The sequence below is a fragment of the Schistocerca gregaria genome, chromosome 3 (genome assembly GCF_023897955.1).
Source record: "Schistocerca gregaria isolate iqSchGreg1 chromosome 3, iqSchGreg1.2, whole genome shotgun sequence".
In the NCBI taxonomy this organism is placed as follows: Eukaryota; Metazoa; Arthropoda; class Insecta; order Orthoptera; family Acrididae; genus Schistocerca; species Schistocerca gregaria.
In genome coordinates, this window is record NC_064922.1 from 111,344,720 (window position 1) to 111,372,366 (window position 27,647).

The 27,647-nt window shown below is 47.8% G+C and overlaps 17 non-coding genes across 17 annotated transcripts; all 17 read left to right on the forward strand.

The window, feature by feature from the left end:
* The first annotated feature begins 11,884 nt into the window (after positions 1-11,884).
* Trnal-caa (transfer RNA leucine (anticodon CAA)) lies at positions 11,885-11,959 on the forward strand. The gene has a single exon. It is a non-coding gene; the product is annotated as a tRNA-Leu (tRNA).
* A 225-nt stretch (positions 11,960-12,184) lies between these two features.
* Trnal-caa (transfer RNA leucine (anticodon CAA)) lies at positions 12,185-12,259 on the forward strand. The gene has a single exon. It is a non-coding gene; the product is annotated as a tRNA-Leu (tRNA).
* A 2,925-nt stretch (positions 12,260-15,184) lies between these two features.
* Positions 15,185-15,259, forward strand: Trnal-caa (transfer RNA leucine (anticodon CAA)). Its single transcript has one exon. It is a non-coding gene; the product is annotated as a tRNA-Leu (tRNA).
* A 225-nt stretch (positions 15,260-15,484) lies between these two features.
* On the forward strand, positions 15,485-15,559 carry Trnal-caa (transfer RNA leucine (anticodon CAA)). Its single transcript has one exon. It is a non-coding gene; the product is annotated as a tRNA-Leu (tRNA).
* A 225-nt stretch (positions 15,560-15,784) lies between these two features.
* Trnal-caa (transfer RNA leucine (anticodon CAA)) lies at positions 15,785-15,859 on the forward strand. Its single transcript has one exon. It is a non-coding gene; the product is annotated as a tRNA-Leu (tRNA).
* Positions 15,860-19,984: 4,125 nt separating this feature from the next.
* On the forward strand, positions 19,985-20,059 carry Trnal-caa (transfer RNA leucine (anticodon CAA)). The gene has a single exon. It is a non-coding gene; the product is annotated as a tRNA-Leu (tRNA).
* Positions 20,060-20,284: 225 nt separating this feature from the next.
* Positions 20,285-20,359, forward strand: Trnal-caa (transfer RNA leucine (anticodon CAA)). Its single transcript has one exon. It is a non-coding gene; the product is annotated as a tRNA-Leu (tRNA).
* A 1,125-nt stretch (positions 20,360-21,484) lies between these two features.
* Trnal-caa (transfer RNA leucine (anticodon CAA)) lies at positions 21,485-21,559 on the forward strand. The gene has a single exon. It is a non-coding gene; the product is annotated as a tRNA-Leu (tRNA).
* A 225-nt stretch (positions 21,560-21,784) lies between these two features.
* Trnal-caa (transfer RNA leucine (anticodon CAA)) lies at positions 21,785-21,859 on the forward strand. Its single transcript has one exon. It is a non-coding gene; the product is annotated as a tRNA-Leu (tRNA).
* A 525-nt stretch (positions 21,860-22,384) lies between these two features.
* Trnal-caa (transfer RNA leucine (anticodon CAA)) lies at positions 22,385-22,459 on the forward strand. Its single transcript has one exon. It is a non-coding gene; the product is annotated as a tRNA-Leu (tRNA).
* Positions 22,460-23,284: 825 nt separating this feature from the next.
* Trnal-caa (transfer RNA leucine (anticodon CAA)) lies at positions 23,285-23,359 on the forward strand. The gene has a single exon. It is a non-coding gene; the product is annotated as a tRNA-Leu (tRNA).
* An 825-nt stretch (positions 23,360-24,184) lies between these two features.
* Positions 24,185-24,259, forward strand: Trnal-caa (transfer RNA leucine (anticodon CAA)). Its single transcript has one exon. It is a non-coding gene; the product is annotated as a tRNA-Leu (tRNA).
* Positions 24,260-24,484: 225 nt separating this feature from the next.
* Trnal-caa (transfer RNA leucine (anticodon CAA)) lies at positions 24,485-24,559 on the forward strand. The gene has a single exon. It is a non-coding gene; the product is annotated as a tRNA-Leu (tRNA).
* Positions 24,560-25,084: 525 nt separating this feature from the next.
* Positions 25,085-25,159, forward strand: Trnal-caa (transfer RNA leucine (anticodon CAA)). The gene has a single exon. It is a non-coding gene; the product is annotated as a tRNA-Leu (tRNA).
* A 225-nt stretch (positions 25,160-25,384) lies between these two features.
* On the forward strand, positions 25,385-25,459 carry Trnal-caa (transfer RNA leucine (anticodon CAA)). The gene has a single exon. It is a non-coding gene; the product is annotated as a tRNA-Leu (tRNA).
* A 225-nt stretch (positions 25,460-25,684) lies between these two features.
* Trnal-caa (transfer RNA leucine (anticodon CAA)) lies at positions 25,685-25,759 on the forward strand. Its single transcript has one exon. It is a non-coding gene; the product is annotated as a tRNA-Leu (tRNA).
* Positions 25,760-26,584: 825 nt separating this feature from the next.
* Positions 26,585-26,659, forward strand: Trnal-caa (transfer RNA leucine (anticodon CAA)). Its single transcript has one exon. It is a non-coding gene; the product is annotated as a tRNA-Leu (tRNA).
* The last annotated feature ends 988 nt before the right edge of the window (positions 26,660-27,647 follow it).

Below are 27,647 nucleotides of genomic sequence, written 5' to 3' on the forward strand. Positions count from 1 at the left end.
TGCTTACCAGACGTGCGCCGGTAATCGTTTAATTTACCACATATGCTGTGAACTTGGACTTTGGTGTCTGAGTCTGGCAGGACTTCTCACAGCATCACGGCGGACTTGGGCCTTCACAAGGACTTAACAGTATTTCATTCTGTTCATCATTTGTGTAACGGCAGGCAGCCACCAGCTTTTGGTACGCACTTCACTCTTAGATTATACAAAACTTGTGTCTAGTGAGAATGGAAGCACCATAACAGCTACAGTATTTATGTAGGACTGGTACCAGCACATTCAGTTAATGATTACGGGAGGGTAGTTACCATTTCCGTACTGGATTTTATACCTATGTTTCTTAATGCATTCATCCTGCAGTAAATTAGTAATCTTGAAATATTTATCTAGATTTAAACGTCATATTGACAGCAGCATCAAAAAGTTCGTAGAAACTTTTTCGCTATAGCGTCACTTCCCAGGATGTTCTGCAGAACGAAGCGTTCGAATTGTCCGTACTTTTATTAACAGAACTTGCATAAAACTTTACCAATTAAAGATTTTGCATTTATCTTTTTAAAAGATCTATTAAAATAGCAACTAGGTTTACTCTAGCGATCGTGTGGCCATTTAGACTTCTTTAAGGAACCTCAGGGCGAGTTTTCGATGCATACAAAAGCGTTCCCCTTAGAAAGTACAAGTAATTTGCACGCGATTTTCTTTTCGACGACATACTCAATAATAATTGCTTATGTAGGGACTTAATCGAAAAACGTACATTTAAAAAGCTTTTGTTCTTACCAGGTCCGTATTCCGCCATGAGGTCAGCGGCGGCATGTAACCACGTATTTGCATTTATCTCTCAAACGGCTTGGTAGCGGATCCGGGTTTAGAGGAACGTTTTCGCTTTTACTACCATATACTTTCAGCCATATCAATTGTTGGTATTAGTTATGTTGCACATTTTAATGTGTAAACAAATTCTATCACAAAAATAACTAGCTGGCTACACGAGCAAAAGGTCGTTAACATTTGAAAATTCAATACTTCACGGAATAATGCAGGTAGAGAGACAACAATTGACACATGCTTGAAATGACATGTGGTTTCATTGAAACCAAAGGAAAGTGCTCCAAATGACCAAAAGCGGACGTTTCGTATAGTACAAGAGCAATAATTAGCATAACAAGTGACTTCGAGCAAGGCTACGTTTCTTATAACAATTCATCAACAATACCTGTAGTCGAGGGATAATATTGTGAACAGCACTGTAGTGCTGAGCCGTATTTGTGTCCGGCTATTCGAAAAGCGTGACAGGCGGAATGCTTTCGCATCGCGTCTAGTGTTTGCGGTAGCGCTTTCGGTTTGGCGCGCTGTTTGGATCGCTACCGCCCTCTGGCGGGAGGTGGAGCAAGTGCACGGTCGCGTGACGATCGAGGAGTACGTAGTGGGCGGTGACCGAGGGAGGTGGTGGCGCGAGCGGGGCCCTACTGTTGGGTGTCGTCAACTTCTCGCCACGTGCTTTGGCCGACCTGTAGGCTGTCAGGGGCTGAGTCTGCCTTATCCGCATGTACGTGGCTTATGAAGCTTCGAAGCCGTGGTGCAGTAGATCAGCGAATCGGACCGTATGTCTTCTTATCGGACTTTGAAACCACTGGCAACAGTTGGCTCTGACAATAAGTGCGACGTGTTCCCGGCGTTGGGGAGTAGTGTGAGAAGTTGAGTACTGTTTTTATGTAACACTACTGGCCATTAAAATTGCTACACCACGAAGATGACGTGCTACGGACGCGACATTTAACCGACATGAAGAAGATGCTGTGATATGCAAATGATTAACTTTTCAGAGCATTCACACAAGGTTGGCGCCGGTAGCGACAGCTACAACGCGCTGACATGAGGAAAGTTTCCAACCGATTTCTCATACACAAACAGCAGTTGACCAGCGTTGCCTGGTAAAACGTTGTTGTGATGTCTCGTGTAAGGAGGAGAAATCCGTACCATCAGGTTTTCGACTTTCATAAAGCTCGGATTGTAGCCTATCGAATGGCGGTTTATCGTATCGCGACATTGCTGCTCGCGTTGGTCGAGATTCAATGACTGTTAGCAGAATATGGAATCGGTGGGGTCAGGAGGGTAATACGGAACGCCGTGCTGGATCGCAAAGGCCTCGTATCACTAGCAGTCGAGATGACTGGCATCTTATCCGCATGGCTGTAACGGATCGTGCAGCCACGTCTCGATCCCTTAGTCAACAGTTTGGGACGTTTGCAAGACATCAACCATGTGCACGAACAGTTTGACGACGTTTGCAGCAGCATAAGCTCGAAGACCATGGCTGCGGTTACCGTTGACGCTGCATCACAGACTGGAGCGCCTGCGATGGTGTACTCAAAGACGAACCAGGGTGCACGAATGGCAAAACGCCATTTTTCGGATAAATCCAGGTTCTGTTTACAGAAGCATGATGGTCGCATCCCTGTTTGGCGACATCGCGTTGGACACACATTAGAAGCGTGTTTTCGTCATCACCATACTGGCGTATCACCCGGCGTGATGGTATGGGGTGCCATTGTTTACACGTCTCGGTCACATCTTGTTCACGTTGACGGCGCTTTGAACAGTGGACATTACATTTCAGATGTTTTACGACCAGTGGCTCTACCCTTCATTCGATCCCTGCGAAACCCTACATTTCAGTTGGATAATGCACGACCGCATGTTGCAGGTCCTGTACGGGCATTTCTGGATACAGAAAATGTTCGACTGCTGCCCTGGCCAGCACATTCTCCAGATCTCTCACCAATTGAAAACGTCCGGTCAATGGTGGCCGAGCAACTAGCTCGTGACAAGACGCCAGTCACTACTCTTGATGAACTGTGGTATCGTGTTGAAGCTGCATGGGCAGCTGTACCTGTACGCGCCATCCAAGCTCTATTTGACTCAATGCCCATGCGTATCAAAGCCGTTATTACAGCCAGAGGTGATTGTTCTGGGTACTGATTTCTCAGGATCTATGCACCCAAATTGCTTGAAAATGTAATCACATGTCAGTTCTAGTATAATATATTTGTCCAATGAATACCCGTTTATCATCTGCGTTCCTTCTTGGTGTAGCAATTTTAATGGCCAGTAGTGTATGTATGAGAAGGTTTACAAGTTTTAGTGAAATGTATGAGTTTCTTCACCAGTGGTTTTGTTGGGGTCGTCACACCACAGTTTTCGTTCGCCTGTCGGTTCGGAGTCAGTGGAGGAACCGTCCTTGCTACATCTTCTGGTTTTGAGTAACTCGGTGAGGTGGCGGCTTGGAATGGAAGTTAGGGGGCTGATCTGCTATGGTCCTGTATATCACCAATAACTATTTCGCCCATTGTGATTTGGGTCCCTTTACACGTGTGACTCCCTCACCGAGCTAAAGAAAAAATTTTTTTGGGACATGCCTTTAATGTGAAGGTTTGTGTGCTGCATTATTCACAATTATCTTGTAACAAATATAAGCTGTGTAACTGGCGAGAGACAACTATTTTTGCTTCGTACAAGTTAGCTACATAAGTTTTCTTTGGAATTGTTCCCTTATTGATATAACAAGTTTTAAATCTTCTTATTGTTAACGCCAAACCTTGCAATATCCTTTACATAGAGCTATTTTTAAAAGAGTTTTTTTCTGTTGTCTTTGTGTGTGTGTGTGTGTGTGTGTGTGTGTGTGTGTGTGTGTGTGTCAATTTAAAATCTCATAATTGGCAAGTTGTTATTGTCATACCTGGTAATCTCCTTTCCATAATGAAAATTGTCAAGCTACTTGAAATTGTTTTGAAAATATTTTTTAAAGAAATGCCAGACTTAAAAATTTATTACTGAGAAAGCCTTTTAAAATGAAAGAAAACCTTATCAATGCGTGTTTTTTCACCAGCACCTCGTTTTTGTAATAACATGTGTACTTAAGTTGTTGTTTGTGAATCGCCCTAAATGACGGTTCACAGCATATTAGTAACTACGGAGAGAAACTGACGTCAGATGTTGTCTTTCAGCATCCATAATGAAGTCGTACGCCAGGTAACCCCACAACCAACAATCACTACGTCTGCATGCGACACATTTTCCGGAAGACGAAAACCGAATTTCGGAAACCGTTTTTCGCTGTCGCGTTTACATGTTAACGTCTGAAGCAGATTTGCTAGCGTAGTTAAATATGGCGTCTGGAAAACAGCTGATACAGTCAACAGAATCGTTATTTCTCTTCAAATTCAGTGTAATATTTCCACTTCTCCTTCAGTGCACAGTAAGTCAATATTGGGCAGTTCGATGTGAACAGAGCGTAGCGTTGCGCAGTTGGATGTGAGCCGCCAGCAGTGGTGGATGTGGGCAGAGAGATGGCTGAGTTTTGAGAGCGGACGATCTGGACGTGTGTCTGTCAGAAAAACGAAATTTGTAATACTGGATGTCATGAACTGATACTATTAAGGTAAATACATTGTTTGTTGTGCATCAAAATCATTCATTTGCTAACTATGCCTATCAGTAGTTAGTGCCTTCAGTAGTTAGAATGTTTTATTTAGCTGGCAGTATTGGCGCTCGCTGTGTTGCAGTAGTTCGAGAAACGAAGACTTTTGTAAGGTAAGTGATTCATGAAAGGTAAAGGTTATTGTCAGTCAGGGCCATTCTTTTGTAGGGATTATTGGAAGTCAGATTGCGTTGCGCTAAAAACATTGTGTGTCAGTTTAGTGATGATTAGAATAAGTAAAGAGATAAATGTCTGAGTACGTTCAGTTTTGCTCAGCTGTTTGAAAATCAAATAATGTAAGAGGTTTACCAGCATTCCTAAATTTTCTAAGGGGATGTTTCACATTTGATAATTTTACTTAACTGAAACTGGTAGCAATGAAGGCCTGCCTGTTTTCTATTTGGCTGGCCGGGGAGGCCGAGCGGTTCTAGGCGCTACAGTCAGGAGCCGCGCGACCGCTACGGTCTCAGGTTCGAATCCTGCCTCGGGGTTGTATGCATGTGATGCCCTTAGGTTAGTTAGGTTTAAGTAGTTCTAAGTTACAGGGGACTTTGACCTCAGATGTTAAGTCCCATAGTGCTCAGAGCAATTTTTGTTTTGTTTTTTATTTGGCTAATTCATTTAAGTAGAGCTGTTATTAAAGAAGGCTGGCCTGGTTTCTATTTGGTAATTTACCTTAATTGAAGCTGTAATTATTGAAGGCCTGCCTGTTTTCTGTTTGGTGATTTCATTTAACTGAAGCTGCTGTTACTGAAGGCCTGTTTCGTATTTGGTAATTTTATGTAACTGAAGCTGTTATTATGGAAGTCCTGGAATTTTTCTGTTTGGCAATTTTACTTAACTGTAGCTGTTACTATTGAACTCCTGCCTCTTCCCTTTTAATTAAATTAAAGGTCTATTTCATTATTTGGGTTAGTTGAAATTTTATTATTCAATGCTTACATGTTTTAATTGTCCTATTATTGAGATCTGATGTCTTACTGAGTCTGTGTTGTAATTCACTGAAATTGTGATAGCCGAAGGCCTACCTGTTTTGGAGGCATTTATATCAATAAGGTAATAACAGGAAATGACAAATGATGGTATGTGAGCCCTGATCTTTCGCCTTTCATCCCCTTATCCATACCTGTAGCTTTCACAAATGTTAAAGGACTTGTACATTTAAATTCGAGCTGTGTCGGTGCATACTTTTGGTGACGTGGTTTGCAACAATTAAATTAAGGAGCTATTTCATAACTTGGGTTAGTTGAAACTTTTATTAATCTAAGCTTACATGTTTTAATTGCCCTGTTATTGAGATCTGATATCTTACTGAGTCTGTGTTGTAATTAACTGAAATTGTGATTGCCGAAGCTCTATGTGTTTCGGAGATATCTTGTCAGTAAGGCAGTAACAGGAAATGACGCATGATGGTATATGGCCCCCGACCTTCCGCTTTACATCCCCTTATCCATAATTGTAGCTTTCACAAATGTTAACGGACTTGTACATTTAAATTCGATATATGTCGGTGTATGCTTTTGATGACGTGGATTGCAACGAATAGCCGCATTTTAGGCAGGTGACAACGTCCCACAAAGCATCCAAACGTCACAACACACACGCACAAAAGCGCAGGCCACGCCTGACGCACGCAGCCACTCCTGCGTGCACGCGTGGAGGCGCCGGCCACCAGACACAACTCCCAGAGTGGCCAGCAGTTCCCCAGAACCCCGGCCTGTTTGAACTCAAGCACCGCCAACTCTGCAGGGCCCTCCCGTTCTTATTTGCGCACAAAGTTTGCGAGCGGTCTTCGCAGATATCCGTCCCACGGACATCTTTTTTTTTTCTCTCTCTGTCTGCTTTTTGTTCTTTCATACTTTCTGCGTCTGCATGTTTTCCAGAATTGGTCGCCCGAGTTGCACTGCGTAGTGTGTGACTTACCGAAAACTACCGCAGTGCCGTATTTCCCAATATACAGACATACACACAAAACAAAATAAAGTAACAACAAGTTGGATCTGTTAAAGCGCTAAGGAACGGATGATTAAATCTGCTCTGGAAATTTGCGCTACAGCTTAAAAGTTGAGCGTTACCATAAAATATGGCAGGTCATTTATATTCGAAGAGAGACTGTGGGGTGTGTTAGGATGTCCTGATAACATTGAGCCTGTTTGTCAGAGATTTTAATATAATTAAAGCTGAAATGTTTCGCCTTACGTTCTACACCTACCATCAAGTTCATATGGGGTGGATACTATCTACAAGAGGACACCAAAAAGTTGTGCTCCCACAATTTGTAATATTCTTAGTTACTTAGGAATGTACAATTAATTCGGAGTGTTTTCAGTGACAGATTAAAATATACCATAATTATGCCTCTCTATAAGGTGGGTGACTTCACAGATGTCAATAACTACCGCCCATTCACACTGCTGATACGTTTTCCTATTTGTTTTTGAAAGTAATATACGCAAGTGTCGTCACCCACTTAAGTGCTAATAGAATACTTAGTCAACCACACTTTGGATTTAGAAAGGGACAGTCTACGGAGACAACTATTTATATATCTACTGACCACATAGTAAAATCTTTAAATGATAAAATATCTCTAGTTACGATCGTTTGTGACTTATCGAAAGCAGTTTAGTCATGTCGATCATAAAATTCTATTAGGATAGTTATGTTATTACAGAATTAGTGCTTCAGCACTTTTCTGGTTTAGTTCTCTTTTAAGGAACAGAATGCATGAAGTTACACTAGGCTATTCGAGAAACGCGAATACAGACATAACACCGAATGAAAGGTCAGAAATTACAGTGGGAGTCCCACAGGGTTCGATCATTGGCCTATACTGTTCTTGCTTTTTGATATTAATTTTCAGTATTATTTGAACAGGCAGAATTAGTCCTGTTTGCAGATTATGCTATCAATGTTTTGAAGCCAAGAAAAGAAGCCTGAATATAGAAAGGGTTAAATTACGTTTTTGAAAAATTATTGACTGCTTTTGCGTAAATGAACTAGCTTCAAACATCAGAAAACAAATAAGCACAGCTCTCCACTTCTGTATTGTCAGAGATATCCAATTTCCTATAAGCGCAGTATACTTACAAGATATATATAAACATGGTAGAACGTTCTAGGTTCTTGGGCAGTAGATTCATCAAAAATAAACTGGAGAGACTGAATTACAGAGTTTGCTAAAACGTTTAGGTTCGATTATTTTTAACAAAAGAATAATGGAGAAATTTTGGGGGTATAGGGGTGAGTAAGTTAACACATTTTGGATACTGTAATTCATCGATGTCAAATGAGATATTATTCAGGGGGAAATCCTCAGTTAAGTAAAAAGCATTCATTGCACAAAAGAAAGTATTTTGAATTATGTATGAGGCTGATACACATATATCTTCCAGGGATCTCTTTAAGCGGGTGAGCACGTTAGCCACTGTTTCACAATACATTTGTTCACAAACTACCTATACTTGAAAGTAAAAGATATGATCGCATTAACCTGTAATAAATATAACTTTGACACAAGAAGGAGGCATTACTACACAGCGACAATAAAGCGAAAAATAATTTTAGATCAGTGGAGACTTTAAGAGGATATAGAGGAAGTTAATCGATATAGACTGTTCGACTAAAATCTGCCTCTTCCACTCCTCCCCACCCCAGCCTGCCCCGAACCCTCCACCCTCACACGCACACACAAACACACACACACACACACACACACACACACACACACACACACACACATCGTCACTCAGTCAACACCCTATACTATCAAGTTAACTATTCCTTGAGCCATGATGCCTCAAAGTGCGTACTGTCAGTCTAACCTGCCTTTTCGTTGTGCCCATAAATTTTTACCCTCTCCAACTCAGTTCAACACCTCTTATCTAGTCATCCAATCTATCCCTCTGATTTTTAGCATTCTTCTGTAGCACTACATTTCAGAAGTCCCAATCCTTTCTTGTCCATACTGTTGTCCACGTTTCACTTCCGTACGAGTGTACATCCCGTACAAATAACCTCAGAAACGATTTTCTAACAGTTCAGTTTACATTCTGTGTTAATAAATTTCTCTTTTCTAGAAATACTTTCCTAGCTATTGTCTCTCGGCATTGTACGCCATCTTTACTTTCATCTTCGTCAGTTATTTTGCTGTCCGAATACCAAAGATACTTTTAGAACATCATTTCTTAATCTAATTGCATCAGCACTGCCTGACCTAATTCGAGCGCACTCCATTATCTTTGTTTTACTTGCATTTATTCTCGTCTTACAATTTGTTTTCCAGACATCATCTATTCTGTTCATATCATCTTCCAAGTGCTCCCCCAACTCTTACAGAATTAGATTACAGTGCCATTAGGAAACCTTAAAGTTATCATCTGTAATAATTATTTAACATTCCAGCAATTTTATATTAAACTTAATGTTCTTATATATTGTGTATGGACTCTTTTATAGCTTGTTTATTGGTCAGACTGAATAACGTCGCGGATAAGTTATAACAAAACTCTGTTCCACTCCTTTCCTAACTACTGCCCTCCATTCATGTCCTTCGACGCTTGTGACTGCAGTACAGTTTCGGGGAAACCTCACCTGTAAATATCTATTTAACTTTATAATTGTACATAATATTTAGAATAAGAAACTGTTGACACCTTAAGTTGCTCCTTCTGTTCAAACCACATTTTATGACCTTATTTTCCAGTTTTAAGCCTGCGTCGGTGGCCGAACGGTCCTAGGTGTTACAGTCTGGAACCGCACGACTGCTACGGTCGCAGGTTCGAATCCTGCCTCGGGCAGGAAGTCCTTAGGTTAGTTAGGTTTAAGTAGTTCTACGTTCTAGGGGACTGATGACCTCAGATGTTAAGTCCCATAGTTCTCAGAGCCATTTGAACCATTGCAGTTTTAAACAGTTTCGTATCGCTCCTGCAGATACCATGAAGCACTGAGTGAGTTGAGCGATGCTGCAGAACGTTAAGTCGGGAGTACAGTTGCAGTTCCCACGTCGGCTGCAGGAGCCTGTGGACCATAGGGCGTTGCCAGTGGACAGTGGTGTGAGGCGCTATGGCTAAACATTTTAACGACCGTTACGACAACAGTGAGGTACGAAGCACCGTTACTCTGGTGCGAAGCAAGTAATCTTGCTTGATAAATATTTTCCACTAAAAGTCGCTTTTCCAATACAGATATTACGAGAAGCCTACGTGTCATAAGTATTTTTTTACAACTATATTACAAAGTCACAAATCCATTATCTTATTAAATAAAGGAAGCTAACGAAAATTTAGGAACGGCTGCCAAATACACTAAAGGAAAACAAAGTTGCAGCACCAAGAAGGAGTCGTGCGACGTAAACGAAAATTGGTAGGCGTGTTCTTGTATCTCAAAGATTATGTCCACTCAAATTTCGTGTCAGTCGTTTAGGAGTGGAGCTAGTAGCGCAATTGTGAGGATGCATATCAGCTTTCCTTTAAATACACTCTGTAACGATTGTGTTATTTAGCTGTGAGAGTGGACGTGGTGATTTGATGTTCGTCAAGAATGCCTTAAAGGTGCCAAAGGCGCCATTATCAGCACTTCACTGAGTTTTAACGAGATCGTGTAAGAGGGCTACGAGAAGCTGGATATTCCTTCTGCGACACTGCAGAAAGACTGAGCAGGAATGTAGCCACTGCACATGATTGCTGGGCAGCGGTGGTGGTGACGATAATCTACGGTCACAAGAAGACCGGGCTCCGGACGGCCACGTGGGACTACCGAGAGGGAAAACCATAGTGTCGGCGTAAGGTTCTGGCGCATCAAGACTAGTGACAGGCGTATTGTGACGCGACAGTTGGTCGGCCACCATTCACCAGAAGTTTTCAGTTGGTGAGAGATCTGCAGAATGTGCTGGCCAGGGCAGCAGTCTAACATTTTCTGTATCCAGAAATGCCCGTACAGGACCTGCAACATACGGTCGTGCATTATCCTGCTGAAATGTAGCGTTTCAGTGGGATCGAATGAAGGGTAGAGCGACGGGTGGAAACACATATGATGTAGTAACGTCTAATGTTCAAAGTGCCGTCATAGCGAGCAAGAGGTGACCGATACGTGTAATCAATGGCACCCCATACCATCACTCCAGGTAATACGCCAGTATGACGGTGACGAATACACGCTTCCACTGTGCTTCCACTGCGATGTCGCCAAACACGGATGCGACCATCATGATGCTGTAAACAGAAGCTGAATACGTCCGAGAAAATGACGTTTTGCCATTCGTGCACCCAGGTTCCTCGGTGAGTACACCATCGCAGGCGCTATTGTCTGTGATGCAGCGTCAAGGGTAATCGCAGCCATGGTCTCCGAGCTGCTAGTCCATGCTACTGCAAAACGTCGTCGAACTGTTCGTGCAGATGGTTGTTGTCTTGCAAACGTCCCCATCTGTTGACTCAGGGATCGAGACGTGGAAGGTAGGAGACGGATACTGGCAGAAGTAAAGCTGTGAGTACCGGACGTGGGTCGTGCTTCGGTAGCTCAGTTGGTAGAGCACTTGCCCGCGAAAGGCAAAGGTCCCGAGTTCGAGTCTCGGTCGGGCACACAGTTTTAATCTGCCAGGAAGTTTCATATCAGCGCACACTCCGCTGCAGAGTGAAAATCTCATTCTGGAAACATCCCCCAGGCTGTGGCTAAGCCATGTCTCCGCAATATCCTTTCTTTCAGGAGTGCTAGTTCTGCAAGGTTCGCAGAAGAGCTTCTGTAAAGTTTGGAAGGTAGGAGACGGATACTGGCAGAAGTAAAGCTGTGAGTACCGGACGTGGGTCGTGCTTCGGTAGCTCAGTTGGTAGAGCACTTGCCCGCGAAAGGCAAAGGTCCCGAGTTCGAGTCTCGGTCGGGCACACAGTTTTAATCTGCCAGGAAGTTTCATATCAGCGCACACTCCGCTGCAGAGTGAAAATCTCATTCTGGAAACATCCCCCAGGCTGTGGCTAAGCCATGTCTCCGCAATATCCTTTCTTTCAGGAGTGCTAGTTCTGCAAGGTTCGCAGAAGAGCTTCTGTAAAGTTTGGAAGGTAGGAGACGGATACTGGCAGAAGTAAAGCTGTGAGTACCGGACGTGGGTCGTGCTTCGGTAGCTCAGTTGGTAGAGCACTTGCCCGCGAAAGGCAAAGGTCCCGAGTTCGAGTCTCGGTCGGGCACACAGTTTTAATCTGCCAGGAAGTTTCATATCAGCGCACACTCCGCTGCAGAGTGAAAATCTCATTCTGGAAACATCCCCCAGGCTGTGGCTAAGCCATGTCTCCGCAATATCCTTTCTTTCAGGAGTGCTAGTTCTGCAAGGTTCGCAGAAGAGCTTCTGTAAAGTTTGGAAGGTAGGAGACGGATACTGGCAGAAGTAAAGCTGTGAGTACCGGACGTGGGTCGTGCTTCGGTAGCTCAGTTGGTAGAGCACTTGCCCGCAAAAGGCAAAGGTCCCGAGTTCGAGTCTCGGTCGGGCACACAGTTTTAATCTGCCAGGAAGTTTCATATCAGCGCACACTCCGCTGCAGAGTGAAAATCTCATTCTGGAAACATCCCCCAGGCTGTGGCTAAGCCATGTCTCCGCAATATCCTTTCTTTCAGGAGTGCTAGTTCTGCAAGGTTCGCAGAAGAGCTTCTGTAAAGTTTGGAAGGTAGGAGACGGATACTGGCAGAAGTAAAGCTGTGAGTACCGGACGTGGGTCGTGCTTCGGTAGCTCAGTTGGTAGAGCACTTGCCCGCAAAAGGCAAAGGTCCCGAGTTCGAGTCTCGGTCGGGCACACAGTTTTAATCTGCCAGGAAGTTTCATATCAGCGCACACTCCGCTGCAGAGTGAAAATCTCATTCTGGAAACATCCCCCAGGCTGTGGCTAAGCCATGTCTCCGCAATATCCTTTCTTTCAGGAGTGCTAGTTCTGCAAGGTTCGCAGATGAGCTTCTGTAAAGTTTGGAAGGTAGGAGACGGATACTGGCAGAAGTAAAGCTGTGAGTACCGGACGTGGGTCGTGCTTCGGTAGCTCAGTTGGTAGAGCACTTGCCCGCGAAAGGCAAAGGTCCCGAGTTCGAGTCTCGGTCGGGCACACAGTTTTAATCTGCCAGGAAGTTTCATATCAGCGCACACTCCGCTGCAGAGTGAAAATCTCATTCTGGAAACATCCCCCAGGCTGTGGCTAAGCCATGTCTCCGCAATATCCTTTCTTTCAGGAGTGCTAGTTCTGCAAGGTTCGCAGAAGAGCTTCTGTAAAGTTTGGAAGGTAGGAGACGGATACTGGCAGAAGTAAAGCTGTGAGTACCGGACGTGGGTCGTGCTTCGGTAGCTCAGTTGGTAGAGCACTTGCCCGCGAAAGGCAAAGGTCCCGAGTTCGAGTCTCGGTCGGGCACACAGTTTTAATCTGCCAGGAAGTTTCATATCAGCGCACACTCCGCTGCAGAGTGAAAATCTCATTCTGGAAACATCCCCCAGGCTGTGGCTAAGCCATGTCTCCGCAATATCCTTTCTTTCAGGAGTGCTAGTTCTGCAAGGTTCGCAGAAGAGCTTCTGTAAAGTTTGGAAGGTAGGAGACGGATACTGGCAGAAGTAAAGCTGTGAGTACCGGACGTGGGTCGTGCTTCGGTAGCTCAGTTGGTAGAGCACTTGCCCGCGAAAGGCAAAGGTCCCGAGTTCGAGTCTCGGTCGGGCACACAGTTTTAATCTGCCAGGAAGTTTCATATCAGCGCACACTCCGCTGCAGAGTGAAAATCTCATTCTGAAAACATCCCCCAGGCTGTGGCTAAGCCATGTCTCCGCAATATCCTTTCTTTCAGGAGTGCTAGTTCTGCAAGGTTCGCAGAAGAGCTTCTGTAAAGTTTGGAAGGTAGGAGACGGATACTGGCAGAAGTAAAGCTGTGAGTACCGGACGTGGGTCGTGCTTCGGTAGCTCAGTTGGTAGAGCACTTGCCCGCGAAAGGCAAAGGTCCCGAGTTCGAGTCTCGGTCGGGCACACAGTTTTAATCTGCCAGGAAGTTTCATATCAGCGCACACTCCGCTGCAGAGTGAAAATCTCATTCTGGAAACATCCCCCAGGCTGTGGCTAAGCCATGTCTCCGCAATATCCTTTCTTTCAGGAGTGCTAGTTCTGCAAGGTTCGCAGAAGAGCTTCTGTAAAGTTTGGAAGGTAGGAGACGGATACTGGCAGAAGTAAAGCTGTGAGTACCGGACGTGGGTCGTGCTTCGGTAGCTCAGTTGGTAGAGCACTTGCCCACAAAAGGCAAAGGTCCCGAGTTCGAGTCTCGGTAGGGCACACAGTTTTAATCTGCCAGGAAGTTTCATATCAGCGCACACTCCGCTGCAGAGTGAAAATCTCATTCTGGAAACATCCCCCAGGCTGTGGCTAAGCCATGTCTCTGCAATATCCTTTCTTTCAGGAGTGCTAGTTCTGCAAGGTTCGCAGAAGAGCTTCTGTAAAGTTTGGAAGGTAGGAGACGGATACTGGCAGAAGTAAAGCTGTGAGTACCGGACGTGGGTCGTGCTTCGGTAGCTCAGTTGGTAGAGCACTTGCCCGCGAAAGGCAAAGGTCCCGAGTTCGAGTCTCGGTCGGGCACACAGTTTTAATCTGCCAGGAAGTTTCATATCAGCGCACACTCCGCTGCAGAGTGAAAACCTCATTCTGGAAACATCGCCCAGGCTGTGGTTAAGCCATGTCTCCACAATATCCTTTCTTTCAGGAGTGCTAGTTCTGCAAGGTTCGCAGAAGAGCTTCTGTAAAGTTTGGAAGGTAGGAGACGGATACTGGCAGAAGTAAAGCTGTGAGTACCGGACGTGGGTCGTGCTTCGGTAGCTCAGTTGGTAGAGCACTTGCCCGCGAAAGGCAAAGGTCCCGAGTTCGAGTCTCGGTCGGGCACACAGTTTTAATCTGCCAGGAAGTTTCATATCAGCGCACACTCCGCTGCAGAGTGAAAATCTCATTCTGGAAACATCCCCCAGGCTGTGGCTAAGCCATGTCTCCGCAATATCCTTTCTTTCAGGAGTGCTAGTTCTGCAAGGTTCGCAGAAGAGCTTCTGTAAAGTTTGGAAGGTAGGAGACGGATACTGGCAGAAGTAAAGCTGTGGGTACCGGACGTGGGTCGTGCTTCGGTAGCTCAGTTGGTAGAGCACTTGCCCGCGAAAGGCAAAGGTCCCGAGTTCGAGTCTCGGTCGGGCACACAGTTTTAATCTGCCAGGAAGTTTCATATCAGCGCACACTCCGCTGCAGAGTGAAAATCTCATTCTGGAAACATCCCCCAGGCTGTGGCTAAGCCATGTCTCCGCAATATCCTTTCTTTCAGGAGTGCTAGTTCTGCAAGGTTCGCAGAAGAGCTTCTGTAAAGTTTGGAAGGTAGGAGACGGATACTGGCAGAAGTAAAGCTGTGAGTACCGGACGTGGGTCGTGCTTCGGTAGCTCAGTTGGTAGAGCACTTGCCCGCGAAAGGCAAAGGTCCCGAGTTCGAGTCTCGGTCGGGCACACAGTTTTAATCTGCCAGGAAGTTTCATATCAGCGCACACTCCGCTGCAGAGTGAAAATCTCATTCTGGAAACATCCCCCAGGCTGTGGCTAAGCCATGTCTCCGCAATATCCTTTCTTTCAGGAGTGCTAGTTCTGCAAGGTTCGCAGAAGAGCTTCTGTAAAGTTTGGAAGGTAGGAGACGGATACTGGCAGAAGTAAAGCTGTGAGTACCGGACGTGGGTCGTGCTTCGGTAGCTCAGTTGGTAGAGCACTTGCCCGCAAAAGGCAAAGGTCCCGAGTTCGAGTCTCGGTCGGGCACACAGTTTTAATCTGCCAGGAAGTTTCATATCAGCGCACACTCCGCTGCAGAGTGAAAATCTCATTCTGGAAACATCCCCCAGGCTGTGGCTAAGCCATGTCTCCGCAATATCCTTTCTTTCAGGAGTGCTAGTTCTGCAAGGTTCGCAGAAGAGCTTCTGTAAAGTTTGGAAGGTAGGAGACGGATACTGGCAGAAGTAAAGCTGTGAGTACCGGACGTGGGTCGTGCTTCGGTAGCTCAGTTGGTAGAGCACTTGCCCGCAAAAGGCAAAGGTCCCGAGTTCGAGTCTCGGTCGGGCACACAGTTTTAATCTGCCAGGAAGTTTCATATCAGCGCACACTCCGCTGCAGAGTGAAAATCTCATTCTGGAAACATCCCCCAGGCTGTGGCTAAGCCATGTCTCCGCAATATCCTTTCTTTCAGGAGTGCTAGTTCTGCAAGGTTCGCAGAAGAGCTTCTGTAAAGTTTGGAAGGTAGGAGACGGATACTGGCAGAAGTAAAGCTGTGAGTACCGGACGTGGGTCGTGCTTCGGTAGCTCAGTTGGTAGAGCACTTGCCCGCAAAAGGCAAAGGTCCCGAGTTCGAGTCTCGGTCGGGCACACAGTTTTAATCTGCCAGGAAGTTTCATATCAGCGCACACTCCGCTGCAGAGTGAAAATCTCATTCTGGAAACATCCCCCAGGCTGTGGCTAAGCCATGTCTCCGCAATATCCTTTCTTTCAGGAGTGCTAGTTCTGCAAGGTTCGCAGAAGAGCTTCTGTAAAGTTTGGAAGGTAGGAGACGGATACTGGCAGAAGTAAAGCTGTGAGTACCGGACGTGGGTCGTGCTTCGGTAGCTCAGTTGGTAGAGCACTTGCCCGCGAAAGGCAAAGGTCCCGAGTTCGAGTCTCGGTCGGGCACACAGTTTTAATCTGCCAGGAAGTTTCATATCAGCGCACACTCCGCTGCAGAGTGAAAATCTCATTCTGGAAACATCCCCCAGGCTGTGGCTAAGCCATGTCTCCGCAATATCCTCTCTTTCAGGAGTGCTAGTTCTGCAAGGTTCGCAGATGAGCTTCTGTAAAGTTTGGAAGGTAGGAGACGGATACTGGCAGAAGTAAAGCTGTGAGTACCGGACGTGGGTCGTGCTTCGGTAGCTCAGTTGGTAGAGCACTTGCCCGCGAAAGGTAAAGGTCCCGAGTTCGAGTCTCGGTCGGGCACACCGTTTTAATCTGCCAGGAAGTTTCATATCAGCGCACACTCCGCTGCAGAGTGAAAATCTCATTCTGGAAACATCCCCCAGGCTGTGGCTAAGCCATGTCTCCGCAATATCCTTTCTTTCAGGAGTGCTAGTTCTGCAAGGTTCGCAGAAGAGCTTCTGTAAAGTTTGGAAGGTAGGAGACGGATACTGGCAGAAGTAAAGCTGTGAGTACCGGACGTGGGTCGTGCTTCGGTAGCTCAGTTGGTAGAGCACTTGCCCGCGAAAGGCAAAGGTCCCGAGTTCGAGTCTCGGTCGGGCACACAGTTTTAATCTGCCAGGAAGTTTCATATCAGCGCACACTCCGCTGCAGAGTGAAAATCTCATTCTGGAAACATCCCCCAGGCTGTGGCTAAGCCATGTCTCCGCAATATCCTTTCTTTCAGGAGTGCTAGTTCTGCAAGGTTCGCAGAAGAGCTTCTGTAAAGTTTGGAAGGTAGGAGACGGATACTGGCAGAAGTAAAGCTGTGGGTACCGGACGTGGGTCGTGCTTCGGTAGCTCAGTTGGTAGAGCACTTGCCCGCGAAAGGCAAAGGTCCCGAGTTCGAGTCTCGGTCGGGCACACAGTTTTAATCTGCCAGGAAGTTTCATATCAGCGCACACTCCGCTGCAGAGTGAAAATCTTATTCTGGAAACATCCCCCAGGCTGTGGCTAAGCCATGTCTCCGCAATATCCTTTCTTTCAGGAGTGCTAGTTCTGCAAGGTTCGCAGAAGAGCTTCTGTAAAGTTTGGAAGGTAGGAGACGGATACTGGCAGAAGTAAAGCTGTGAGTACCGGACGTGGGTCGTGCTTCGGTAGCTCAGTTGGTAGAGCACTTGCCCGCGAAAGGCAAAGGTCCCGAGTTCGAGTCTCGGTCGGGCACACAGTTTTAATCTGCCAGGAAGTTTCATATCAGCGCACACTCCGCTGCAGAGTGAAAATCTCATTCTGGAAACATCCCCCAGGCTGTGGCTAAGCCATGTCTCCGCAATATCCTTTCTTTCAGGAGTGCTAGTTCTGCAAGGTTCGCAGAAGAGCTTCTGTAAAGTTTGGAAGGTAGGAGACGGATACTGGCAGAAGTAAAGCTGTGAGTACCGGACGTGGGTCGTGCTTCGGTAGCTCAGTTGGTAGAGCACTTGCCCGCAACAGGCAAAGGTCCCGAGTTCGAGTCTCGGTAGGGCACACAGTTTTAATCTGCCAGGAAGTTTCATATCAGCGCACACTCCGCTGCAGAGTGAAAATCTCATTCTGGAAACATCCCCCAGGCTGTGGCTAAGCCATGTCTCCGCAATATCCTTTCTTTCAGGAGTGCTAGTTCTGCAAGGTTCGCAGAAGAGCTTCTGTAAAGTTTGGAAGGTAGGAGACGGATACTGGCAGAAGTAAAGCTGTGAGTACCGGACGTGGGTCGTGCTTCGGTAGCTCAGTTGGTAGAGCACTTGCCCGCGAAAGGCAAAGGTCCCGAGTTCGAGTCTCGGTCGGGCACACAGTTTTAATCTGCCAGGAAGTTTCATATCAGCGCACACTCCGCTGCAGAGTGAAAATCTCATTCTGGAAACATCCCCCAGGCTGTGGCTAAGCCATGTCTCCGCAATATCCTTTCTTTCAGGAGTGCTAGTTCTGCAAGGTTCGCAGAAGAGCTTCTGTAAAGTTTGGAAGGTAGGAGACGGATACTGGCAGAAGTAAAGCTGTGAGTACCGGACGTGGGTCGTGCTTCGGTAGCTCAGTTGGTAGAGCACTTGCCCGCGAAAGGCAAAGGTCCCGAGTTCGAGTCTCGGTCGGGCACACAGTTTTAATCTGCCAGGAAGTTTCATATCAGCGCACACTCCGCTGCAGAGTGAAAATCTCATTCTGGAAACATCCCCCAGGCTGTGGCTAAGCCATGTCTCCGCAATATCCTTTCTTTCAGGAGTGCTAGTTCTGCAAGGTTCGCAGAAGAGCTTCTGTAAAGTTTGGAAGGTAGGAGACGGATACTGGCAGAAGTAAAGCTGTGAGTACCGGACGTGGGTCGTGCTTCGGTAGCTCAGTTGGTAGAGCACTTGCCCGCAAAAAGCAAAGGTCCCGAGTTCGAGTCTCGGTCGGGCACACAGTTTTAATCTGCCAGGAAGTTTCATATCAGCGCACACTCCGCTGCAGAGTGAAAATCTCATTCTGGAAACATCCCCCAGGCTGTGGCTAAGCCATGTCTCCGCAATATCCTTTCTTTCAGGAGTGCTAGTTCTGCAAGGTTCGCAGAAGAGCTTCTGTAAAGTTTGGAAGGTAGGAGACGGATACTGGCAGAAGTAAAGCTGTGAGTACCGGACGTGGGTCGTGCTTCGGTAGCTCAGTTGGTAGAGCACTTGCCCGCGAAAGGCAAAGGTCCCGAGTTCGAGTCTCGGTCGGGCACACAGTTTTAATCTGCCAGGAAGTTTCATATCAGCGCACACTCCGCTGCAGAGTGAAAACCTCATTCTGGAAACATCGCCCAGGCTGTGGTTAAGCCATGTCTCCACAATATCCTTTCTTTCAGGAGTGCTAGTTCTGCAAGGTTCGCAGAAGAGCTTCTGTAAAGTTTGGAAGGTAGGAGACGGATACTGGCAGAAGTAAAGCTGTGAGTACCGGACGTGGGTCGTGCTTCGGTAGCTCAGTTGGTAGAGCACTTGCCCGCGAAAGGCAAAGGTCCCGAGTTCGAGTCTCGGTCGGGCACACAGTTTTAATCTGCCAGGAAGTTTCATATCAGCGCACACTCCGCTGCAGAGTGAAAACCTCATTCTGGAAACATCGCCCAGGCTGTGGTTAAGCCATGTCTCCACAATATCCTTTCTTTCAGGAGTGCTAGTTCTGCAAGGTTCGCAGAAGAGCTTCTGTAAAGTTTGGAAGGTAGGAGACGGATACTGGCAGAAGTAAAGCTGTGAGTACCGGACGTGGGTCGTGCTTCGGTAGCTCAGTTGGTAGAGCACTTGCCCGCGAAAGGCAAAGGTCCCGAGTTCGAGTCTCGGTCGGGCACACAGTTTTAATCTGCCAGGAAGTTTCATATCAGCGCACACTCCGCTGCAGAGTGAAAATCTCATTCTGGAAACATCCCCCAGGCTGTGGCTAAGCCATGTCTCCGCAATATCCTTTCTTTCAGGAGTGCTAGTTCTGCAAGGTTCGCAGAAGAGCTTCTGTAAAGTTTGGAAGGTAGGAGACGGATACTGGCAGAAGTAAAGCTGTGAGTACCGGACGTGGGTCGTGCTTCGGTAGCTCAGTTGGTAGAGCACTTGCCCGCGAAAGGCAAAGGTCCCGAGTTCGAGTCTCGGTCGGGCACACAGTTTTAATCTGCCAGGAAGTTTCATATCAGCGCACACTCCGCTGCAGAGTGAAAATCTCATTCTGGAAACATCCCCCAGGCTGTGGCTAAGCCATGTCTCCGCAATATCCTTTCTTTCAGGAGTGCTAGTTCTGCAAGGTTCGCAGAAGAGCTTCTGTAAAGTTTGGAAGGTAGGAGACGGATACTGGCAGAAGTAAAGCTGTGAGTACCGGACGTGGGTCGTGCTTCGGTAGCTCAGTTGGTAGAGCACTTGCCCGCAAAAGGCAAAGGTCCCGAGTTCGAGTCTCGGTCGGGCACACAGTTTTAATCTGCCAGGAAGTTTCATATCAGCGCACACTCCGCTGCAGAGTGAAAATCTCATTCTGGAAACATCCCCCAGGCTGTGGCTAAGCCATGTCTCCGCAATATCCTTTCTTTCAGGAGTGCTAGTTCTGCAAGGTTCGCAGAAGAGCTTCTGTAAAGTTTGGAAGGTAGGAGACGGATACTGGCAGAAGTAAAGCTGTGAGTACCGGACGTGGGTCGTGCTTCGGTAGCTCAGTTGGTAGAGCACTTGCCCGCAAAAGGCAAAGGTCCCGAGTTCGAGTCTCGGTCGGGCACACAGTTTTAATCTGCCAGGAAGTTTCATATCAGCGCACACTCCGCTGCAGAGTGAAAATCTCATTCTGGAAACATCCCCCAGGCTGTGGCTAAGCCATGTCTCCGCAATATCCTTTCTTTCAGGAGTGCTAGTTCTGCAAGGTTCGCAGAAGAGCTTCTGTAAAGTTTGGAAGGTAGGAGACGGATACTGGCAGAAGTAAAGCTGTGAGTACCGGACGTGGGTCGTGCTTCGGTAGCTCAGTTGGTAGAGCACTTGCCCGCGAAACTCAAAGGTCCCGAGTTCGAGTCTCGGTCGGGCACACAGTTTTAATCTGCCAGGAAGTTTCATATCAGCGCACACTCCGCTGCAGAGTGAAAATCTCATTCAGGAAACATCCCCCAGGCTGTGGCTAAGCCATGTCTCCACAATATCCTTTCTTTCAGGAGTGCTAGTTCTGCAAGGTTCGCAGAAGAGCTTCTGTAAAGTTTGGAAGGTAGGAGACGGATACTGGCAGAAGTAAAGCTGTGAGTACCGGACGTGGGTCGTGCTTCGGTAGCTCAGTTGGTAGAGCACTTGCCCGCGAAAGGCGAAGGTCCCGAGTTCGAGTCTCGGTCGGGCACACAGTTTTAATCTGCCAGGAAGTCTCATATCAGCGCACACTCCGCTGCAGAGTGAAAATCTCATTCTGGAAACATCCCCCAGGCTGTGGCTAAGCCATGTCTCCGCAATATCCTTTCTTTCAGGAGTGCTAGTTCTGCAAGGTTCGCAGATGAGCTTCTGTAAAGTTTGGAAGGTAGGAGACGGATACTGGCAGAAGTAAAGCTGTGAGTACCGGACGTGGGTCGTGCTTCGGTAGCTCAGTTGGTAGAGCACTTGCCCGCGAAAGGCAAAGGTCCCGAGTTCGAGTCTCGGTCGGGCACACCGTTTTAATCTGCCAGGAAGTTTCATATCAGCGCACACTCCGCTGCAGAGTGAAAATCTCATTCTGGAAACATCCCCCAGGCTGTGGCTAAGCCATGTCTCCGCAATATCCTTTCTTTCAGGAGTGCTAGTTCTGCAAGGTTCGCAGAAGAGCTTCTGTAAAGTTTGGAAGGTAGGAGACGGATACTGGCAGAAGTAAAGCTGTGAGTACCGGACGTGGGTCGTGCTTCGGTAGCTCAGTTGGTAGAGCACTTGCCCGCAAAAGGCAAAGGTCCCGAGTTCGAGTCTCGGTCGGGCACACAGTTTTAATCTGCCAGGAAGTTTCATATCAGCGCACACTCCGCTGCAGAGTGAAAATCTTATTCTGGAAACATCCCCCAGGCTGTGGCTAAGCCATGTCTCCGCAATATTCTTTCTTTCAGGAGTGCTAGTTCTGCAAGGTTCGCAGAAGAGCTTCTGTAAAGTTTGGAAGGTAGGAGACGGATACTGGCAGAAGTAAAGCTGTGAGTACCGGACGTGGGTCGTGCTTCGGTAGCTCAGTTGGTAGAGCACTTGCCCGCAAAAGGCAAAGGTCCCGAGTTCGAGTCTCGGTCGGGCACACAGTTTTAATCTGCTAGGAAGTTTCATATCAGCGCACACGCCGCTGCAGAGTGAAAATCTCATTCTGGAAACATCCCCCAGGCTGTGGCTAAGCCATGTCTCCGCAATATCCTTTCTTTCAGGAGTGCTAGTTCTGCAAGGTTCGCAGAAGAGCTTCTGTAAAGTTTGGAAGGTAGGAGACGGATACTGGCAGAAGTAAAGCTGTGAGTACCGGACGTGGGTCGTGCTTCGGTAGCTCAGTTGGTAGAGCACTTGCCCGCGAAAGGCAAAGGTCCCGAGTTCGAGTCTCGGTCGGGCACACCGTTTTAATCTGCCAGGAAGTTTCATATCAGCGCACACTCCGCTGCAGAGTGAAAATCTCATTCTGGAAACATCCCCCAGGCTGTGGCTAAGCCATGTCTCCGCAATATCCTTTCTTTCAGGAGTGCTAGTTCTGCAAGGTTCGCAGAAGAGCTTCTGTAAAGTTTGGAAGGTAGGAGACGGATACTGGCAGAAGTAAAGCTGTGAGTACCGGACGTGGGTCGTGCTTCGGTAGCTCAGTTGGTAGAGCACTTGCCCGCAAAAGGCAAAGGTCCCGAGTTCGAGTCTCGGTCGGGCACACAGTTTTAATCTGCCAGGAAGTTTCATATCAGCGCACACTCCGCTGCAGAGTGAAAATCTCATTCTGGAAACATCCCCCAGGCTGTGGCTAAGCCATGTCTCCGCAATATCCTTTCTTTCAGGAGTGCTAGTTCTGCAAGGTTCGCAGAAGAGCTTCTGTAAAGTTTGGAAGGTAGGAGACGGATACTGGCAGAAGTAAAGCTGTGAGTACCGGACGTGGGTCGTGCTTCGGTAGCTCAGTTGGTAGAGCACTTGCCCGCAAAAGGCAAAGGTCCCGAGTTCGAGTCTTGGTCGGGCACACAGTTTTAATCTGCCAGGAAGTTTCATATCAGCGCACACTCCGCTGCAGAGTGAAAATCTCATTCTGGAAACATCCCCCAGGCTGTGGCTAAGCCATGTCTCCGCAATATCCTTTCTTTCAGGAGTGCTAGTTCTGCAAGGTTCGCAGAAGAGCTTCTGTAAAGTTTGGAAGGTAGGAGACGGATACTGGCAGAAGTAAAGCTGTGAGTACCGGACGTGGGTCGTGCTTCGGTAGCTCAGTTGGTAGAGCACTTGCCCGCGAAAGGCAAAGGTCCCGAGTTCGAGTCTCGGTCGGGCACACAGTTTTAATCTGCCAGGAAGTTTCATATCAGCGCACACTCCGCTGCAGAGTGAAAATCTCATTCTGGAAACATCCCCCAGGCTGTGGCTAAGCCATGTCTCCGCAATATCCTTTCTTTCAGGAGTGCTAGTTCTGCAAGGTTCGCAGAAGAGCTTCTGTAAAGTTTGGAAGGTAGGAGACGGATACTGGCAGAAGTAAAGCTGTGAGTACCGGACGTGGGTCGTGCTTCGGTAGCTCAGTTGGTAGAGCACTTGCCCGCAAAAGGCAAAGGTCCCGAGTTCGAGTCTCGGTCGGGCACACAGTTTTAATCTGCCAGGAAGTTTCATATCAGCGCACACTCCGCTGCAGAGTGAAAATCTCATTCTGGAAACATCCCCCAGGCTGTGGCTAAGCCATGTCTCCGCAATATCCTTTCTTTCAGGAGTGCTAGTTCTGCAAGGTTCGCAGAAGAGCTTCTGTAAAGTTTGGAAGGTAGGAGACGGATACTGGCAGAAGTAAAGCTGTGAGTACCGGACGTGGGTCGTGCTTCGGTAGCTCAGTTGGTAGAGCACTTGCCCGCGAAAGGCAAAGGTCCCGAGTTCGAGTCTCGGTCGGGCACACAGTTTTAATCTGCCAGGAAGTTTCATATCAGCGCACACTCCGCTGCAGAGTGAAAATCTCATTCTGGAAACATCCCCCAGGCTGTGGCTAAGCCATGTCTCCGCAATATCCTTTCTTTCAGGAGTGCTAGTTCTGCAAGGTTCGCAGAAGAGCTTCTGTAAAGTTTGGAAGGTAGGAGACGGATACTGGCAGAAGTAAAGCTGTGAGTACCGGACGTGGGTCGTGCTTCGGTAGCTCAGTTGGTAGAGCACTTGCCCGCGAAAGGCAAAGGTCCCGAGTTCGAGTCTCGGTTGGGCACACAGTTTTAATCTGCCAGGAAGTTTCATATCAGCGCACACTCCGCTGCAGAGTGAAAATCTCATTCTGGAAACATCCCTCAGGCTGTGGCTAAGCCATGTCTCCGCAATATCCTTTCTTTCAGGAGTGCTAGTTCTGCAAGGTTCGCAGAAGAGCTTCTGTAAAGTTTGGAAGGTAGGAGACGGATACTGGCAGAAGTAAAGCTGTGAGTACCGGACGTGGGTCGTGCTTCGGTAGCTCAGTTGGTAGAGCACTTGCCCGCAAAAGGCAAAGGTCCCGAGTTCGAGTCTCGGTCGGGCACACAGTTTTAATCTGCCAGGAAGTTTCATATCAGCGCACACTCCGCTGCAGAGTGAAAATCTCATTCTGGAAACATCCCCCAGGCTGTGGCTAAGCCATGTCTCTGCAATATCCTTTCTTTCAGGAGTGCTAGTTCTGCAAGGTTCGCAGAAGAGCTTCTGTAAAGTTTGGAAGGTAGGAGACGGATACTGGCAGAAGTAAAGCTGTGAGAACCGGACGTGGGTCGTGCTTCGGTAGCTCAGTTGGTAGAGCACTTGCCCGCAAAAGGCAAAGGTCCCGAGTTCGAGTCTCGGTCGGGCACACAGTTTTAATCTGCCAGGAAGTTTCATATCAGCGCACACTCCGCTGCAGAGTGAAAATCTCATTCTGGAAACATCCCCCAGGCTGTGGCTAAGCCATGTCTCCGCAATATCCTTTCTTTCAGGAGTGCTAGTTCTGCAAGGTTCGCAGAAGAGCTTCTGTAAAGTTTGGAAGGTAGGAAACGGATACTGGCAGAAGTAAAGCTGTGAGTACCGGACGTGGGTCGTGCTTCGGTAGCTCAGTTGGTAGAGCACTTGCCCGCGAAAGGCAAAGGTCCCGAGTTCGAGTCTCGGTTGGGCACACAGTTTTAATCTGCCAGGAAGTTTCATATCAGCGCACACTCCGCTGCAGAGTGAAAATCTCATTCTGGAAACATCCCCCAGGCTGTGGCTAAGCCATGTCTCCGCAATATCCTTTCTTTCAGGAGTGCTAGTTCTGCAAGGTTCGCAGAAGAGCTTCTGTAAAGTTTGGAAGGTAGGAGACGGATACTGGCAGAAGTAAAGCTGTGAGTACCGGACGTGGGTCGTGCTTCGGTAGCTCAGTTGGTAGAGCACTTGCCCGCAAAAGGCAAAGGTCCCGAGTTCGAGTCTCGGTCGGGCACACAGTTTTAATCTGCCAGGAAGTTTCATATCAGCGCACACTCCGCTGCAGAGTGAAAATCTCATTCTGGAAACATCCCCCAGGCTGTGGCTAAGCCATGTCTCCGCAATATCCTTTCTTTCAGGAGTGCTAGTTCTGCAAGGTTCGCAGAAGAGCTTCTGTAAAGTTTGGAAGGTAGGAGACGGATACTGGCAGAAGTAAAGCTGTGAGAACCGGACGTGGGTCGTGCTTCGGTAGCTCAGTTGGTAGAGCACTTGCCCGCAAAAGGCAAAGGTCCCGAGTTCGAGTCTCGGTCGGGCACACAGTTTTAATCTGCCAGGAAGTTTCATATCAGCGCACACTCCGCTGCAGAGTGAAAATCTCATTCTGGAAACATCCCCCAGGCTGTGGCTAAGCCATGTCTCCGCAATATCCTTTCTTTCAGGAGTGCTAGTTCTGCAAGGTTCGCAGAAGAGCTTCTGTAAAGTTTGGAAGGTAGGAGACGGATACTGGCAGAAGTAAAGCTGTGAGTACCGGACGTGGGTCGTGCTTCGGTAGCTCAGTTGGTAGAGCACTTGCCCGCAAAAGGCAAAGGTCCCGAGTTCGAGTCTCGGTCGGGCACACAGTTTTAATCTGCCAGGAAGTTTCATATCAGCGCACACTCCGCTGCAGAGTGAAAATCTCATTCTGGAAACATCCCCCAGGCTGTGGCTAAGCCATGTCTCCGCAATATCCTTTCTTTCAGGAGTGCTAGTTCTGCAAGGTTCGCAGAAGAGCTTCTGTAAAGTTTGGAAGGTAGGAGACGGATACTGGCAGAAGTAAAGCTGTGAGTACCGGACGTGGGTCGTGCTTCGGTAGCTCAGTTGGTAGAGCACTTGCCCGCGAAAGGCAAAGGTCCCGAGTTCGAGTCTCGGTCGGGCACACAGTTTTAATCTGCCAGGAAGTTTCATATCAGCGCACACTCCGCTGCAGAGTGAAAATCTCATTCTGGAAACATCCCCCAGGCTGTGGCTAAGCCATGTCTCCGCAATATCCTTTCTTTCAGGAGTGCTAGTTCTGCAAGGTTCGCAGAAGAGCTTCTGTAAAGTTTGGAAGGTAGGAGACGGATACTGGCAGAAGTAAAGCTGTGAGTACCGGACGTGGGTCGTGCTTCGGTAGCTCAGTTGGTAGAGCACTTGCCCGCGAAAGGCAAAGGTCCCGAGTTCGAGTCTCGGTCGGGCACACAGTTTTAATCTGCCAGGAAGTTTCATATCAGCGCACACTCCGCTGCAGAGTGAAAATCTCATTCTGGAAACATCCCCCAGGCTGTGGCTAAGCCATGTCTCCGCAATATCCTTTCTTTCAGGAGTGCTAGTTCTGCAAGGTTCGCAGAAGAGCTTCTGTAAAGTTTGGAAGGTAGGAGACGGATACTGGCAGAAGTAAAGCTGTGAGTACCGGACGTGGGTCGTGCTTCGGTAGCTCAGTTGGTAGAGCACTTGCCCGCAAAAGGCAAAGGTCCCGAGTTCGAGTCTCGGTCGGGCACACAGTTTTAATCTGCCAGGAAGTTTCATATCAGCGCACACTCCGCTGCAGAGTGAAAATCTCATTCTGGAAACATCCCCCAGGCTGTGGCTAAGCCATGTCTCCGCAATATCCTTTCTTTCAGGAGTGCTAGTTCTGCAAGGTTCGCAGAAGAGCTTCTGTAAAGTTTGGAAGGTAGGAGACGGATACTGGCAGAAGTAAAGCTGTGAGTACCGGACGTGGGTCGTGCTTCGGTAGCTCAGTTGGTAGAGCACTTGCCCGCGAAAGGCAAAGGTCCCGAGTTCGAGTCTCGGTCGGGCACACAGTTTTAATCTGCCAGGAAGTTTCATATCAGCGCACACTCCGCTGCAGAGTGAAAATCTCATTCTGGAAACATCCCCCAGGCTGTGGCTAAGCCATGTCTCCGCAATATCCTTTCTTTCAGGAGTGCTAGTTCTGCAAGGTTTGCAGAAGAGCTTCTGTAAAGTTTGGAAGGTAGGAGACGGATACTGGCAGAAGTAAAGCTGTGAGTACCGGACGTGGGTCGTGCTTCGGTAGCTCAGTTGGTAGAGCACTTGCCCGCGAAAGGCAAAGGTCCCGAGTTCGAGTCTCGGTCGGGCACACAGTTTTAATCTGCCAGGAAGTTTCATATCAGCGCACACTCCGCTGCAGAGTGAAAATCTCATTCTGGAAACATCCCCCAGGCTGTGGCTAAGCCATGTCTCCGCAATATCCTTTCTTTCAGGAGTGCTAGTTCTGCAAGGTTCGCAGAAGAGCTTCTGTAAAGTTTGGAAGGTAGGAGACGGATACTGGCAGAAGTAAAGCTGTGGGTACCGGACGTGGGTCGTGCTTCGGTATCTCAGTTGGTAGAGCACTTGCCCGCGAAAGGCAAAGGTCCCGAGTTCGAGTCTCGGTCGGGCACACAGTTTTAATCTGCCAGGAAGTTTCATATCAGCGCACACTCCGCTGCAGAGTGAAAATCTCATTCTGGAAACATCCCCCAGGCTGTG